Here is a 15,186-nt window from a genome sequence, read left to right on the forward strand (position 1 = left end):
AGAAGAAGAAGAAAAGAGAAGAAGAAATAAAGAGAAAAAAAAAAGTCAGCTTTGAGGGAGAAAGAAAAAGCTGGTACCGCCGACTAGTGAGAGAGCAGAAAATGGCAGCTGGAGAGTGTCGTGTATGAGGCAAAGAAAAGGGAGAAAGAGTGCTGGTAAGAGAGCAAAAAAATGGCAGCAAGAGGGTGAGAAAGAAAGGCTGTGTTACTATCGGTTTGTGTAGGAAAAATGGAGGTTGGGTGCTGCCACTTAGAAAAGTAAAAAGAGGAGAGTTTTGCTATCATTTTAAGGGGAAAGAAGAGCTGGTTTTGCTACCAATTTTAAGGGAAAGAAAGAGTTGATTTTTTTTAGGAAGAAATTAGCAGCTTTGACCGCCAATTTTGAGGGAGAAAAGGAATAAACTTGTTGCTAGTGGAGAGAGGAAGAAAGAGTAGCCGGTTGGTGAGTGAAAGGAGGGAGAAGAAAGAAAGAGAAGAAATGATGGAGGGGTCGGCCAAGAGAGTTAAAAAAAAAGAGGAAAAAAATGGTAAGTTAATATTATATTAAGGTTTATGGGTGGTTTAATATTGTGCATATTTTAGATGAAAAATATGCAATTTAGTTAAGGAATTTTTATTAAGCTGCTCCCCATATAAGTGTGTGATTAAGTATATTGGGTTTAAATTGTTGTTAGGAAACTTGTNCCATATAAGTGTGTGATTAAGTATATTGGGTTTAAATTGTTGTTAGGAAAGTTTGTCGTGGAAACGTGCCGGACGAAATACGTGACTGGCAAATAGGAATAATTATACACGTGTACGAATCAATAGCAACGTAGTAATCTCGCTATTGTGAGGTGAGTAAGGGATGCCAATTTTAAAATTTTCGTAAATATATACCTATACATATGATTTATTTTAAACGTGAAAATTGTGAATAGCATGTGCTGGTAACAATCTTAGAAAATTGTGGTTGCAAATTATGTTTAGAAATCGTCTTGAATATATATATGTATAAATTATATGTAAAGTGTTTTGAAAATCGAGAAACAAGCCCTTCACATTGTTTTGCCTCAAAATCTATGCCTTATATTGTGCAGTGTGCATTCATGGTTATATTGTTTATTCACCATGCGAATTATTATTTTGAAATTCATGCGTAAATATGTTTTGAGAAAATGATAGATTTTATCATACCCTATGTTGAATGCTTTGAAAATAATTTTGAAATGAGAGTTCAAGGAAATAAAGTGATTTTTAAAATAGTTTTATAAACCGAGAGCGTCGAGAGTAGGTCGGATGTCACATCGGTTAAGTGTGACCCTCGTGCACGAGTGAGCTCTAGCTAGAGAACCATTGGGTCACCGACGGGTTGTTAGGCGTGGTTGGGTCCACGGCCTATGATATACGTATGTGTGGCTAGGCCACCAGATGATTACGCGGTTGCGATCGCTTAATATCTCCAATGTCGGCCAACATCGTTGAGATCGCCATGGCATATGGGAATCCAGTGGAAACGATGCTCCTTGATGTTATTACGTGGTAGAGGGACCACGAGTTTATTTTCATTCCTTACTTGAGAGTGGCATCTCTAGGTTTTCAAACTCATATTTCTTTGCATGGTGAAAGCGAAATTTAACAGTTTTTCTACAGCTCCCTTATTTTTATGGTGAAATGAATTTGAACTCCTCGAGTGCAAGGTGATTTGTGATTTATGTATGAGTTTGATTAACTTTCGATTTCATGGGAGCTTACCGAATATATTGATTTGATTAGAGTAAATTGTCAATTGATCTTAACGGCGAAATTTTCTTTATGTAAAATTGTTTTAATTCAATATTTCAAATGATTGTCTTGAATAAGGTTATCGATCTGTTTTGTAGCGAAAATTTTATCTACCTTGGTTAATTTACCAATTGAAGTGTTTATAATGTGTAAGAAATCCTCGATTTTTCATATAAGGCACAAAACCCCCGTTTGAAATATATTATTTTTATAATCTTACATTTTTATATTCAACTGATCTGCTATTTGCTTGTTTCCCATCTATCCCCTACTCACGGAGCCGATGATCACTGAGTCTGTGAGACTCACACTCTTTTTTTTCTCCTTTTTGTAGACAGGGATCGACCTAACGTGTAATCATCGGCATTATGGTCCACCGCAAATAGGTAAATGCATCTCATAGCATTTTATCCTGAGTCGCTCCGCTGTTAGAGGTCGACTTAGTACTTTATTTATTAAGTTGTAAACGGATATTGATTTTGTTATAAGTAAATAATTGAAGAATGTGAATTTCGATGTATATTCTTGTGATTAAATGGTTTAGAGTTTGAATCGATTATTATGTTTATGGTTTAAATTATGGTATGAGAGTATATTACTTTTAGTATCAATATGGAATGGGATCATACATAGTGAACTAACGGGCATTGTGAGTAAGGCTTGTTCGGGACTTAGCGGGTCTTTCTCAGAGGTCTCGGACACCGGTAGCGAACGAGGAGGGGTCATTACAGCTATCTTGTGTTAGTCAACTGAATGAATATATAGTTCTTGCTGGTAGAGGAAAAGATAAACTTGTATTAATCGAAGATAGTTATTTGCTTTGGTTTCAATCCCTAAAAACCTGCACCTATATATATGGTTATAAAATAGTACTTATCCAAATTAGATAATAATCCTATCAAATATCTAGTAGTTTTTTTCCATTAAAATTATATTGGTCAAATAAAATAATCAATTTTTGTCATTTACAGGTTTTTATTGTTTGAACGTTACTTGGAAGATGTGCTTTGACTCACAAATTTCAAGTAAAACCATATTTTTTACTTATACTTACTTAGGGGAAGAAACAACCATATTTATATCAGTAGTATATATAACAACAACAATTCCGTAAGTAAAAGAGATAATAAAATAATCGAAAAGGAACCTTATAAACAAATTGAATGGTCAAGAAAGAGTCTCCCATTTTGGTCAAGCAAAATGATCAAATTGTTACATGACTATCATATATGTCTAATGATGGTGATAGTTTCCTGTTTCTTTTGCCAATAGATTTCTTCCCATTTATTTGGTTTCTGTTGTTGTGCTATTTCCGTTGGACCTATTGTACACATAAGAAGATAAAATTTGTTTAGCGTCTAATTTTTAATAGGCTTTTAAGTTGAATTAATAAAAGATTTGTAAAGTAATCTAATTTACATACATGATTTTTTGATTTTTTCACTGGTGTTTCTTCTAGGATTAATTCCTTTGTGGTTTGTGAATCTTTTGGTGATGGAGACACTTCAATTTCAAACTTTCAATTATGAGTTGTGGGTTTTCAGTTGCTAAGGCAGGAGTAGTATTTCTCATTGTACCTTTTTTTGTTTTGTAACGAACCAAGGTTTCTTTGACAGTGTTGCAATAAAAAACCTTGAATTTCAACAATCCTTGATTAATAGCTTTTGTTGTCAGTCCTACTTTGAATGTTCTCTCTATGTTTATCAAGGCTTTGACAAGAGCTGGAAGAATCATTTTGTTAATTTTTTTTATGGCAACAAGCTCTGTTATGATTGCTCCAATCAACTTTTCTGCTTGCTGACCAAAGACCAACAGTTGAATTTCACCAGTTGTATCTTGTATTGTTAGCTCTAAAATCATCCTGTTAGAAATAGATAAAAATATCATTATTGTTATGTTGTAGAATAATATTTTGTTCGTAAATTGGATGATGAAAGTTTAGTTTTCTTACATCAGTACTGATACTTTTTCATCATGGGTTCTGCACCAAAATCTGTCAGATAAATATTTCAATCCTTTTGCACATTCATTGCATTCATTGTAGTACCATCCATTTGGTGCTTCTATACTTACTATCATTGTTGTGACCTCAAACGTTTTATTTTATAAGAGGATGTAAATGTTATTGTTAATTTTGATAGTATGACGAATTGATTTAATTTGATGTTATAGTTAGGAATTTATGTTTTTGCAGTTAAGAGCTGTATTTTTTCTTGAATGATTATAAGTAATCTTTGTTGCTGAAAATATAGTAGTATAAGTAATTAGATTTTTACCAATGTTTTCCCTGGTTTTATCGCCAACAGGTCTCTGTTAGCTCCATTAGTTTTTGATGATAATAAAACATTCCCATTCATTTATGTCTAACCTTGTTACTTGAGTGTGCAGGATGAAAAATATATGCTAATAATAAATCAAACACTAAAAAAGGAATATCAAATTCCATAAGAATGAGGAGCTACATTTGAGCCATAAAACAGAAGCCACTTAGTTAGATAATTAAGGGAGTAAGTCAACTAAACTCAAAAGTGAAGATGGCCAGTTCAGAAACAAAACCAACTTAATCGACTAAGAGATATTGTTAGTCGACTAAGTGCTTACTGCCAGAAGTCGAGTTTAGAAACAGAACTGACTTAATCGACTAAGAGGAATCGTTAGTCAACTAAGAGCTTACTGCCTGAAACTGGGATCAAAAGACAAAACTAACTTAATCGACTAAGAAGTATATTAATCAACTAAGAGCTCTCTGTCTGAAAATTTGAATTTGAACTAGAGGATAGATTAACGGATAGAACCAACTCCAAACTATTTCCAACGATCAGAATCTGTCAAACATCCATTAAAGTTGAATTTTCAAGTATAAAAGGGACTCCCAACAGCTAAGAAACATATCCAAGGCTTCCAAGATAAAAAAAAGAGCTCAAATATTGCAAAAACCTTCAGCATACTTTCTGCACTTCACTCTTATACTTGTAAAAGATTTAAGCACTTCACTTTGTACCACTTAGATCAAGTTAGTGATCATAGGTACACCTTTATTTCTCTTCTCCTTGCTTACTTAGAGTGTGCGAGGCACTCTAAGGGGGTTAATCAAGCTTGGGATTGCCTGATTGAGTGTGTAGGTTCTAACTTAGCCTTAGAAAAGTTAGTTTTGGGTTTTGGTTGATCCCGTGAAAAACCATTGTAAAGGTTGTGGCTGATCTTGCTAAAAGCCATTGTAAAGCTTGGTGGGAGCTTGGGAATTCCACCGTTTTTAGTGATTTGATTTCGAAAATCCTTAGTTGAACAATTAAGGTAGTTGATATAGGTTTTTGACTAAACCAATCTAAATTCTGGTGCATTGTTTGTTCTATTTTTGTTTTTATTTTCATTATTTCTTAAATTATTCCCTTATCTTGCTTCAGATTTCTCATTGTTAATTTTCAACTTGCTCAAAATTAGTGGTCAATTTAGTAAGAGCCAAAAAGTGCTATTCACCCCCTAAGCACATTTACTTGGGACCAACAAGTGGTATCAGAGCCTATCCCTTTTTCTCAAGGCTTAACATCCTAAGAGATATCCTAATGGCTCTTCAAAAGTCAATAGTTGCTGAGGGACAGTCCACAAACAGACCATCTTTGTTTGATGGCTTAAATTACCCTATTGGAGTACTAGAATGTCAATCTATATAAAAGCAATAGACTATGAGATATGGGATGTCATCACTGATGGACCCTTCACTCCTTCAACCTTAAACGTAACAACCAATGAAATGATTTCCAAGCCAAGGTCTGAATGGACTAAGGCTGAAACCAAAAAGGTCCAAACAAATTTTAAGGCAATAAACACTTTGCATTGTGCTTTAACTCCCACTGAGTTTAACAAAGTGTCAAGTTGTACCACAACTAAACAAGTATAGGACAAATTTAGGATTATACATGAAGGGACTTCACAAGTTAAGGAGTCCAAAATAGCCCTCCTAACCCACAATTATGAGATGTTTAAGATGGAACCTAGTGAAGATATCACCAGCATGCTAGATAGGTTCACAAACATTACAAATAAACTCAGTCAACTAGGCAAACCAATTCCTAAACATGAAATTGTCAAAAGACTTCTTAAAAGCCTACCCAAAAATTGGAAGCCAAAGGTGACTGCCATTCATGAAGCCAAGGACTTAAATGTTATCACCCTTGATGAAATTTGCGGAGCGCTTCTCATTCATGAGTTGGAACTTAAGGAAGAGGAAGAAGAAGACAAGAGAGAAGCAAAAGAAAAGAAGAAAAACATTACCTTGAAAGCGAGCATCTTTAAAGAAGAACTGGACAATCTATCCTGTGATGATAATAAAGAATTTGCAATGGTTGCAAGAAGATTCAGAAAGCTCATGGGACAAAGGGACAGTAGATTGGCTAAGAAAGGATATAGAAGAGATCAAGGTTCTTCATGGAGAACCTAAAATAAAAATGAGTTGAACAAAAAGGAAGAAGTTATATGCTTCGAATGCAAGAAGCCTAGACATTTCAGGTTAGAATGCCCCTTGCTGAAGGATGAAACTCCAAAGAAAAACAGAAAATCAAAAAAGGCAATGGTGGTTGCAACTTGGTTCGACAGTGATGTCTCAAGTTCTGATGCTGATGAGGAAAAGGTGGAAGAAAGAGCAAATTTATGTTTGATGGCAAGGGATGATGAATCCAAGGTATCTTCAACCCCTTGTCACATTTTTATTGATGAACTTCAAGAAGAGTATGAATGTCTTTATGATGAATTCGAAAAACTTGCTTTAAAGTATAAGACTTTAAAGAAAAAGACTACATCTCTTGAAACAGAATTAGAAAAGATTAGACATGACTTTAATTCTGTTTTTGAATAAAGAAATATTCTTCAAATGGAACTAGAACATTCAAAAACAGATTATGAAATTCTGAAAATGGAATTTGAAAATAGAACTGAAGCTTTACAAAAAGTAGTTGAAGAAAATGCCGCTCTTAAAAGTTTGAGGAAAGAAGCATAAAAAAGAAACACATACTTTAGGAAAAATTATGATAATGTTTCATCTAGATGTTATATTTGTGGTAAACTTGGACATTTATCTTATGACTATTATAGAAAAAAAAGCATGCAGAAAATAAAAAAATTTAGGTTCCAAAAGGATCCTGTGTAGCAGCTAACCTTTAAGGACCCATTAAGGTATGGGTACCTATCAAGAAAAACTAAAAATCTGTTTTGTAGGTTGAGCCAAACCTAAAAGACCCATGTTCAAGAGCTCAACTGAAGGAGAAGTAACCATGGTACATGATAAGTGGCTACTCAAGGCACATAACTGGAAATGATATGCTATTTGCTGAGCTGGACAAGAAAAAGGGAGGTACAATTTCTTTTGAAGATGACTCAAAAGGTAGAATTCATGGTATAGGAACCATTGGTAAGAACTCCCAAGCTCAAATCAGTCATGTGTTGCTGGTTAAAGGTTTGAAACACAATTTATTAAGCATCAGCCAATTGTGTGACAAAGGTTTTAAAGTATGCTTTGATTCAAATAAATGTGAAGTAATAGACATTAGCACCAACAAAACCTCATTCATAGGAAAAAAAAGAAAGAACATGTATGTTATATACCTAGAAGATCTTGAGCTTAATTGTGAAACATGTCTCATAGCAAATGATGAAAATGATAGCTGGCTATAGCATAGGAGGCTTAGACATGTGAGCAAGCATACCATCTCAAAATTGATAAAAAAAAAATCTGGTTATTGGATTGCCCAAACTTAAATTTGAGAATGATCATATTTGTGATGCTTGCCAACTAGGTAAACAGGTTAGAACATTCTTCAAAACTAAGAAGATTGACTCAACTTCTAGACCTCTAAAACTGCTGCACATTGATTTATTTGGACCAATTAGTACAACTAGCCTAAGAGGTAAATCATATGGGTTTGTGATAGTTGATGACTATTCTAGGTATACTTGGGTTTACTTTTTTGCTCATAAGAATGATGCTCTACCTGCATTTATAAATCATTGTAGGAAGGTTGAAAATGAAAAAGGACTTGTCATAGTTAGTATTAAGAGTGATCATGGAGGTGAGTTTGAGGGAGATGAGATTGAAATTTTTGTAAAGAAAAGAGGTTGGATCATAATTTTTCAGAACCTAGAACACCTCAACAAAATGGGGTGGTTGAAAGGAAAAATCGAACCTTAAAAGAAATGGCCTGAACCATGCTATGTGAAAACAATCTACCAAAGTACTTTTGGGCAGAAGTTGTCAACACAGTAGCTTACATTCTTAATAGAGTCTCAATAAGGGCCATGATATCAAAAACCCCATATGAACTATACAAAGGTAGGAAACCAAACATCTTTCACCTTAGAAATTTTGGCTGCAAATGCTTTGTGTTGAACAATGAAAAACATCATCTAGGAAAGTTTGATGCTAAGAGTGATGAGGCTATATTTCTAGGATATGAATTAAACTCAAAAGCTTATAGAGTCTTTAACAAAAGATCTTTAACAGTTGAAGAGTCTATCCATGTAGTTTTTGATGAATCTAATGCCTTGCAAAAGGAAATTTCAGCTGATGAAAATGATATAGATGACCTTGAAAGACAAATGGAAGAAATAAGCTTAATGATAAGAAAAACAGTGAAAAAAATTCCATAAGAAGTGAAACAGAACCTCCACATTTAGAAACCTTGCAACAGACTGAAAATCAACACAATGATCTTTTAAAGGGTTGGAGGTATATCAAGGATCATCCACAAGACCAAATCATAGGTGATATTTCACAAGGAGTTAAAACTAGGAAAGGAACTAGAGAAACATGTGAATTCACAACTTTCATCTCATAAATTGAGCCTAAAAGCTTTGAAGAGGCAGAAAAAGAAGAAAGCTAGATATTGGCCATGCAAGAAGAGCTTGATCAATTTGAGAGAAACAGAGTATGGACACTAGGTTCTAGGCCATTAAATTATCCCATTGTAGGCACAAAATGGGTGTTTAGAAATAAGATAGATGAGCAAGGCTATGTTATTAGAAACAAAGCTAGGTTAGTGGCTCAAGGTTATAACCAAGAGGAAGGAATTGACTATGATGAAACTTTTCCCTTGTTTCTAGGATAGAAGCTATAAGATTGTTGCTGGTATTTGGATGTTTCATGAACTTCAAATTATTCCAAATGGATGTGAAAAGTGCCTTTTTAAATGGTTTCATCCAGAAGGAAGTTTATGTTAAACAACCCCTTGGATTTGAAGACTTTGAAAAGCCTGATTATGTCTTCAAACTGTATAAGGCTTTATATGGATTGAAACAAGCTTCTAGAGCTTGGTATGAGAGGCTTTCAAAGTTTCTAGTTGAAAAAGGGTATGTTAGAGGAAACATTGATACAACATTGTTTATGAAAAAATGCTTGAATGATTTAATTGTTGCTTAAATCTATGTGGATGATATTGTGTTTGGTGCTACTAATGAGGCTTTGTGCAAGAACTTTGCTGAAGAGATGCAGGGTGAATTCAAAATGAGATTGATGGGTGAGCTGAAATTCTTTCTTGGCCTTCAAATCAAACAAAGTGAGGAAGGAATCTTCATCAGCCAAGAAAGATACATTCACGACATACTGAAAAAGTTTGACATGTTGAACCTAAAATCAATTAGCGTACTAATGAGTCCATCCACAAAACTTGATGCTGATGAAAAAGGAAAAAGTGTTGATCAAATGCTCTATAGAGGTATGATTGGATCATTACTTTACTTAACAGCTAGCAGGCCTGATATTCAATTCAGTGTATGCTTGTGTGCACGGTTTCAATCACAACCCAAAGAATCACACTTGATAGCTATTAAAAGAATCTTTAGATACGTCTTAGATACACAAACTTTAGGAATATGGTATCATAGAGAGTCATCCTTTAGTTTTATTGGATATTCAGATGTAGACTTTGCTGGAAGCAAAACGGATAGAAAGAGTACTAGTGGAACTTGTCAATTTCTAGGAAGTATGCTTGTGTCCTAGTCAAGTAAGAAATAGAATTCTATTGCACTCTCCACAGCTGAAGCTGAATATATTTCTTTAGGTAGTTGCTGTGCTCAGATTTTGTGGATTAAACAATAATTAAAAAACTTTGGAGTAACAATGCATAATGTACCAATATTTTGTGATAACATAAGTGCCATCAACATCTCAAAAACTCCTGTCCACCACTTTAGGACCAAACATATTGAAATTAGACATCACTTTATTAGAGACCATGTGATGAAAGGAGACATTAAGATTGAATTTGTTAACACTTTACAACAATTAGCTGATATATTCACCAAGCCCCTGAATGAGGAAAGATTTTGTGAAATTAGGAGAAATCTAGGATTGATTAATGTACAGGAGCTTTAGGAAATTTGTGAAATTTTAATTCATAAGACAGTAGGTACTTAGTTGATTAAGAGAATCGCTTAATCAACTAAGAGCATTCTGTTTCCTTAAATAATAAGACTCAGTCTAATAGAATGAATAAAATAAAAAAAAGAAATAGAGACAGCCTACTGAGTGAAGAAAAAGAGGGAAAAATTGCTTAACTAAAAAAAATAAAAATGAGAGGCAAATTTTTGAATTTTGAAGAGGGGGTTACCAACCATATTTAAAGAGGGAGAGACTGACAATTTTTGAGAAAAATTAAGCTCTCTTAACTCATTCTTTCTGCATTTTCTCTCATTTGAAACTGACCCTTTTGAAATTGAAATCCTTCATTCTCAAACTCACGAAACCCTAAACCTAAATTGCTCAAAACCAAAATGGCTAAAACCACATTAACCAATAGTGCTTTGGAAAAGAAAAAGGGAAAACGACCAATGGAAGAGAGTCCACTGGTAGAAATTTAGAAGAAGAAGAAACGAGTTATGTCCGCTTCTGTGGTTGAGAAAATTGGGAAAAAGCAAACAGAGAAGGAACACAAATCAAAGAAAAAGAAAGAAAAAGGAAAACCCTATGTCACGACCCAATTTCCCGGGCCATGACCGGCACATGAGCTCAATGAGCATAGCTCACTAAGCCCAAGCAAGCCTATCCATTTACCTTTGCTTAACAAATTTATCATATCATGCATACACACACACCTTTTTCCGGGTGTGAACATAGCCAAAACACAATGGCATTATCGATAATAATATACATGCACTATACCAGTCATGTATTTAGCAATTTACATTGCATACACATATTCACATTGTTAGATTGTATTCACAATACAAAAGGACCCATGACTTCCAGCGGAGACATTTACAATAAAAGGGATTACTATCGAATGCCAGACACATACCCAGGAGATGCACTACGGGGACTCCTCGATCTAGGGTCCAACAGTCACCTGATCTGAAAACATGAATTTTTATAAAACGTGAGTACAATACTCAGTGAGTGAACAAGGAAGGGAACAAGCAACAATTAGGGAGAATTTAAAATCATGAAGCACTTGTTTCAAAACAATGCAATTTAGTTCATTCCTATTTAAAACCCCTCCAAACCCGAGAGTTTCTCGCTACAGCGAGCATGAATTTCGCTGCAGTGAAAACAGAGCAACAAGAGAAACATTTTTTCTCACTCAACAAAAAGCCATCCTGCTAAACTAATAAAATCAACCTAAAATTCATGAAAATTCTCAAAGTACAATGTGTCAACTTTCATGTACATTACAACCATAAATCATTGTCCATCAATTTGCTATATCACACATATTTACATATGTATATATATATATATATATATACATACCCATCATAATCATCTCACCAACCCATTACCACCATCACCGACTCATCATCATCATCACCAGCTCATGTGCACTCCCTACTCGCACATGGCTGGGTCATCACCGAGTTATGCACACTCCCTACTCGCACATAACCGGGTCATCACCGGGTTATGCGCACTCCCTACTCGCACATAACCGGGTCATCACCGGGTTATGCGCACTCCCTACTCGCACATAACCGGGTCATCCTCGGCTTATGCGCACTCCCTACTCGCACATAGCCGAGTCAACATAATTACACAACATTATATTCAAGCATATATGTATATCAACATAATGCAGCCACATAGAAATCCATAATAACCACATTTCATAACATAAACCTTTTCTCAAAAGCTTGTTCCCAAGGCATTCATTTTCATGAAAAATTGCATAAAATCATTCAAACACTTTGTTCAAAACAGTCATATTCCCAAAACAATTTTGATAGGCAGTCCACTCACAGGTGTCGAAAATCCGGATTCCGGGTGAACTCTGACTAATAGTCCTCAGGCGTAATTCCTTTGCCTTTTCCGGACGTCTCACCACCTTGACAAATAACAAAGTCGAGGAATTTACTATATTGTCCCTAAATTGATATAAATTAATTTAAACTACTAATGCTTGATATGTAAATGCAAAAATATGTCCGATTACCGCTTAATCACGGTATCGATTAAATTCGACCGATCACCCGATTAATCGGCGATTGTGTCCAAATCACCTCCAAATTAATTCATTTCTCCTCTAATACCTTAATTTACCACATACATTTAAATAAAGCCAAATTCAGCATTAGAACCCTCACAATTCCTTATAGAAAAAATTTGGTCATTTGGTGTACTAGCATCGAATTTTTTTCTACATAACCGTTTCACCTTACTTCATCATTTTCCATGCCATTTTCCTTGAAATAAAAACAATCCCCCATTGATATTCAGCCCTCATGGTTCGGCCAACAAGGAACCCTAGAGAAATTGAATATTTCTTTTGTGTTTTTGTTCATAACCATGCTTAACTATCCCTAAACACTAACATAGTCTAAAATCAAATTATTCCAACAACAATTCCTCTTCCATACCCATTTTTCAGAATTGAATTCATCATGATAACTCAATATTCAACCATGGAAATCAAGAACAAAAGCATGGGTAAGCTAGGTATCAAGGAGAATTAAAGAAATTTTAACTTACCTAGCTTGTTTCCTTGATTTCTTCACTTTTTCTTTGAATTTCCACCTAGGTTTTCTTGTTTTTCCTTTTGTTCTTCCTTTTTTCTTGTTGCTGGATGCCTAGGCCGAATATGGTGAGGGAATTGGGGATTTAATGGGCTGATTTCTATAGAAAATAATAAAATAATCAAGCATGCCATGTGTCACATGCTTATTGGCCCAATTTTTAACTTTTTGACTTTTTCTTCTTAATTTTCCACCACAAATATTCTGGTATTTATCCAATCCTACCACAATTAAAATCCCTTGGTCTTGACAAGTGCTGGGGTGAAAATTTTACCGATTTGCCCCTGGGGTGAAAAAATTACTATTTTGCCCTTTTACTCCGAAATGTACCGGAATCTCATTATTTCTACTTTTCAACCTAAAATAACACTAATATTGATCAATATTAACCAAATGGGGCAAAAATTGTTTAAAAAAATTTTCGTTTAGTCCTTTAGTGGCAAAATTACCATTTTGCCCTTGTGCTCCATAAATACCGAGAATCACAATTTTTCACTGCTAAACATCATTTTATACTCCAATAATCATAATTATATCTCATATAATTATTCTTGGTCAAATGTGATCAAATCTTGGCTAAAAATCTCCATTTTATCATCAAATGGTAAAATGACCGTTTTGTCCCTAATCGATCAATTTTTTTGATGGACTCCAAACTGGACCTTGAACTCCGAATCACTATTCTAAGCCATTCTGTGGGTTTAAAAATTTTCAAATTTCTCTTAGAATTTCTATTTGAACTAGTTCAAGGCTAGATTTAACTTAGTTGTACCACTCGGTACAATACCGTCTTTTAATGGAGCTTGACAAGGTCTCACACCCTACAAGAAAGGTAATATTTTGTCCTCAGAGTTTAGAAATAAAGCTCATGAGGATAGGTTTAAGAAGATAGAAAATGCTTCGATTATATGTGGTAAATTTATCGACTGGGATAGCTTTGGTGAGACCCCTGAAATTTAAGTAGGATTATCAGATTATTTTGAGGAAATGAAATTAAAGAAACTTAGCACTTTTAAAAACAAAACCTATAGTGCTAGTCTTGTAAAGGAATTTTATGCAAGCATAGCATTAGATGAGAGTGAACTTGAGGAACCTGAGGATTTTAGTAATGATTGTCTAAATGTTTTCTTAAATGGAAAAGAGTTTGTGGTGACTGTTGTAGATTTGGGAAGTCTGCTCAAGATTGAATGTGAAGATAGTGATTATGAAATTCCTGAGAACTATGATCCCTTATCTTTGTGGGAGATAATTACAAGAAAGAAAGAAAGATATTCATCCAGAAGTTATGCCAGTTTAATTAAAAGTCCACAGATTAGAATCCTGCATTACTTCATTGCTGAAAATATTCATGGGAAAAGTGGCATCTTCAGCTACGTAAGTCTTTAGGGCATGTGGCTGATAAAGCATGCCTTTAATGTTGCTCCACTCAACTTAGGCCGATTCATGATCGAAAGGATGAGAGGAGCTTGTGAAATTGATAAAGTAAATCTGCCTTATGGGAACATAATCACATCACTAGTGAAGAAAAAGGGGATATGGAGCTCAAGATATAAGAATGATCAAGTAAAAAGCACGAACCAGGCAATCTACCTAGGAAGTTTGCCAAAGATGGGGTACAAACTTGAGGGAGAAAAGTTTGTCAAGACCCCCAAAGTCTCTACAATCCCTGCTCAGACAGAGGTAGCTTCCTCCCAGATCTCAAATGAAATGATTTTGAACTTGTTAATGAAGATCGATGGAAAACTCACTGATCAATTAATAAAGATTCAGAAAATTAAGGACAAGTTGAAAGGGCTAGAAAACTTAATGAAAAAAAAGGAAAATCACCTGTTGGTTCTGCAACTGAAGACATTTCTAGAACAGCAAGCTCAGCACCAGCAGAACAAGCTGCTGAAAGTCTTACCTTCCAGCCTGAAGGTCATGAACCAAAATCAGTTCAGCCAAGAAAATCTCCCACTCCTAAGCCTCAAAATAAAGATGAATCCAATCAAGGCATTGAAGTGCTTGACTCATTTGAAAACTTTCCATCCCATCATGAACCACAGCCAAAACAGCCATCTCCACCTAACTTTGAAGAAGTTTCAATCATGGATGTTTTCCATCAAATGTTCAGAGAAAAATAGGCAGAAAAAGAAGCAGCAAAGGCTAAAGCTCAGAAGTCTGCATCTGTTAGGGCATCCCCTGAGTCAATGCACACTACAAAGCAGACTGACCAATCTAGTAAAGACAAAGGAAAAGCTGCTGCACCAACACAAAAGAAACCTAAACCTCTTGGTAGAGGAAGGAAGACCATGGCAACAAAAACAAAACTCCTCAAGAAAAGAAAATCTTCCAAGATAGCTGAAAAAGCCAGACTCTCAGCTATCTCTTTTGCTCAAGATCCACTCCAGATTTTAGACCAATCTTCCCTTGAAGCCTCACCTAAAAGTCC

At 34.9% G+C, this 15,186-nt stretch overlaps 1 long non-coding RNA gene across 1 annotated transcript; it reads right to left on the minus strand.

Annotated features, from left to right (window-relative positions):
* On the minus strand, window positions 11,063-12,741 carry LOC108660891. Its single transcript, XR_001926594.1, has 3 exons — window positions 12,712-12,741; window positions 11,983-12,067; window positions 11,063-11,100 (listed from the first exon to the last, which is right to left on the minus strand). It is a non-coding gene; the product is annotated as an uncharacterized LOC108660891 (long non-coding RNA).

This window comes from Theobroma cacao, chromosome 2 (genome assembly GCF_000208745.1).
Source record: "Theobroma cacao cultivar B97-61/B2 chromosome 2, Criollo_cocoa_genome_V2, whole genome shotgun sequence".
NCBI lineage: Eukaryota > Viridiplantae > Streptophyta > Magnoliopsida > Malvales > Malvaceae > Theobroma > Theobroma cacao.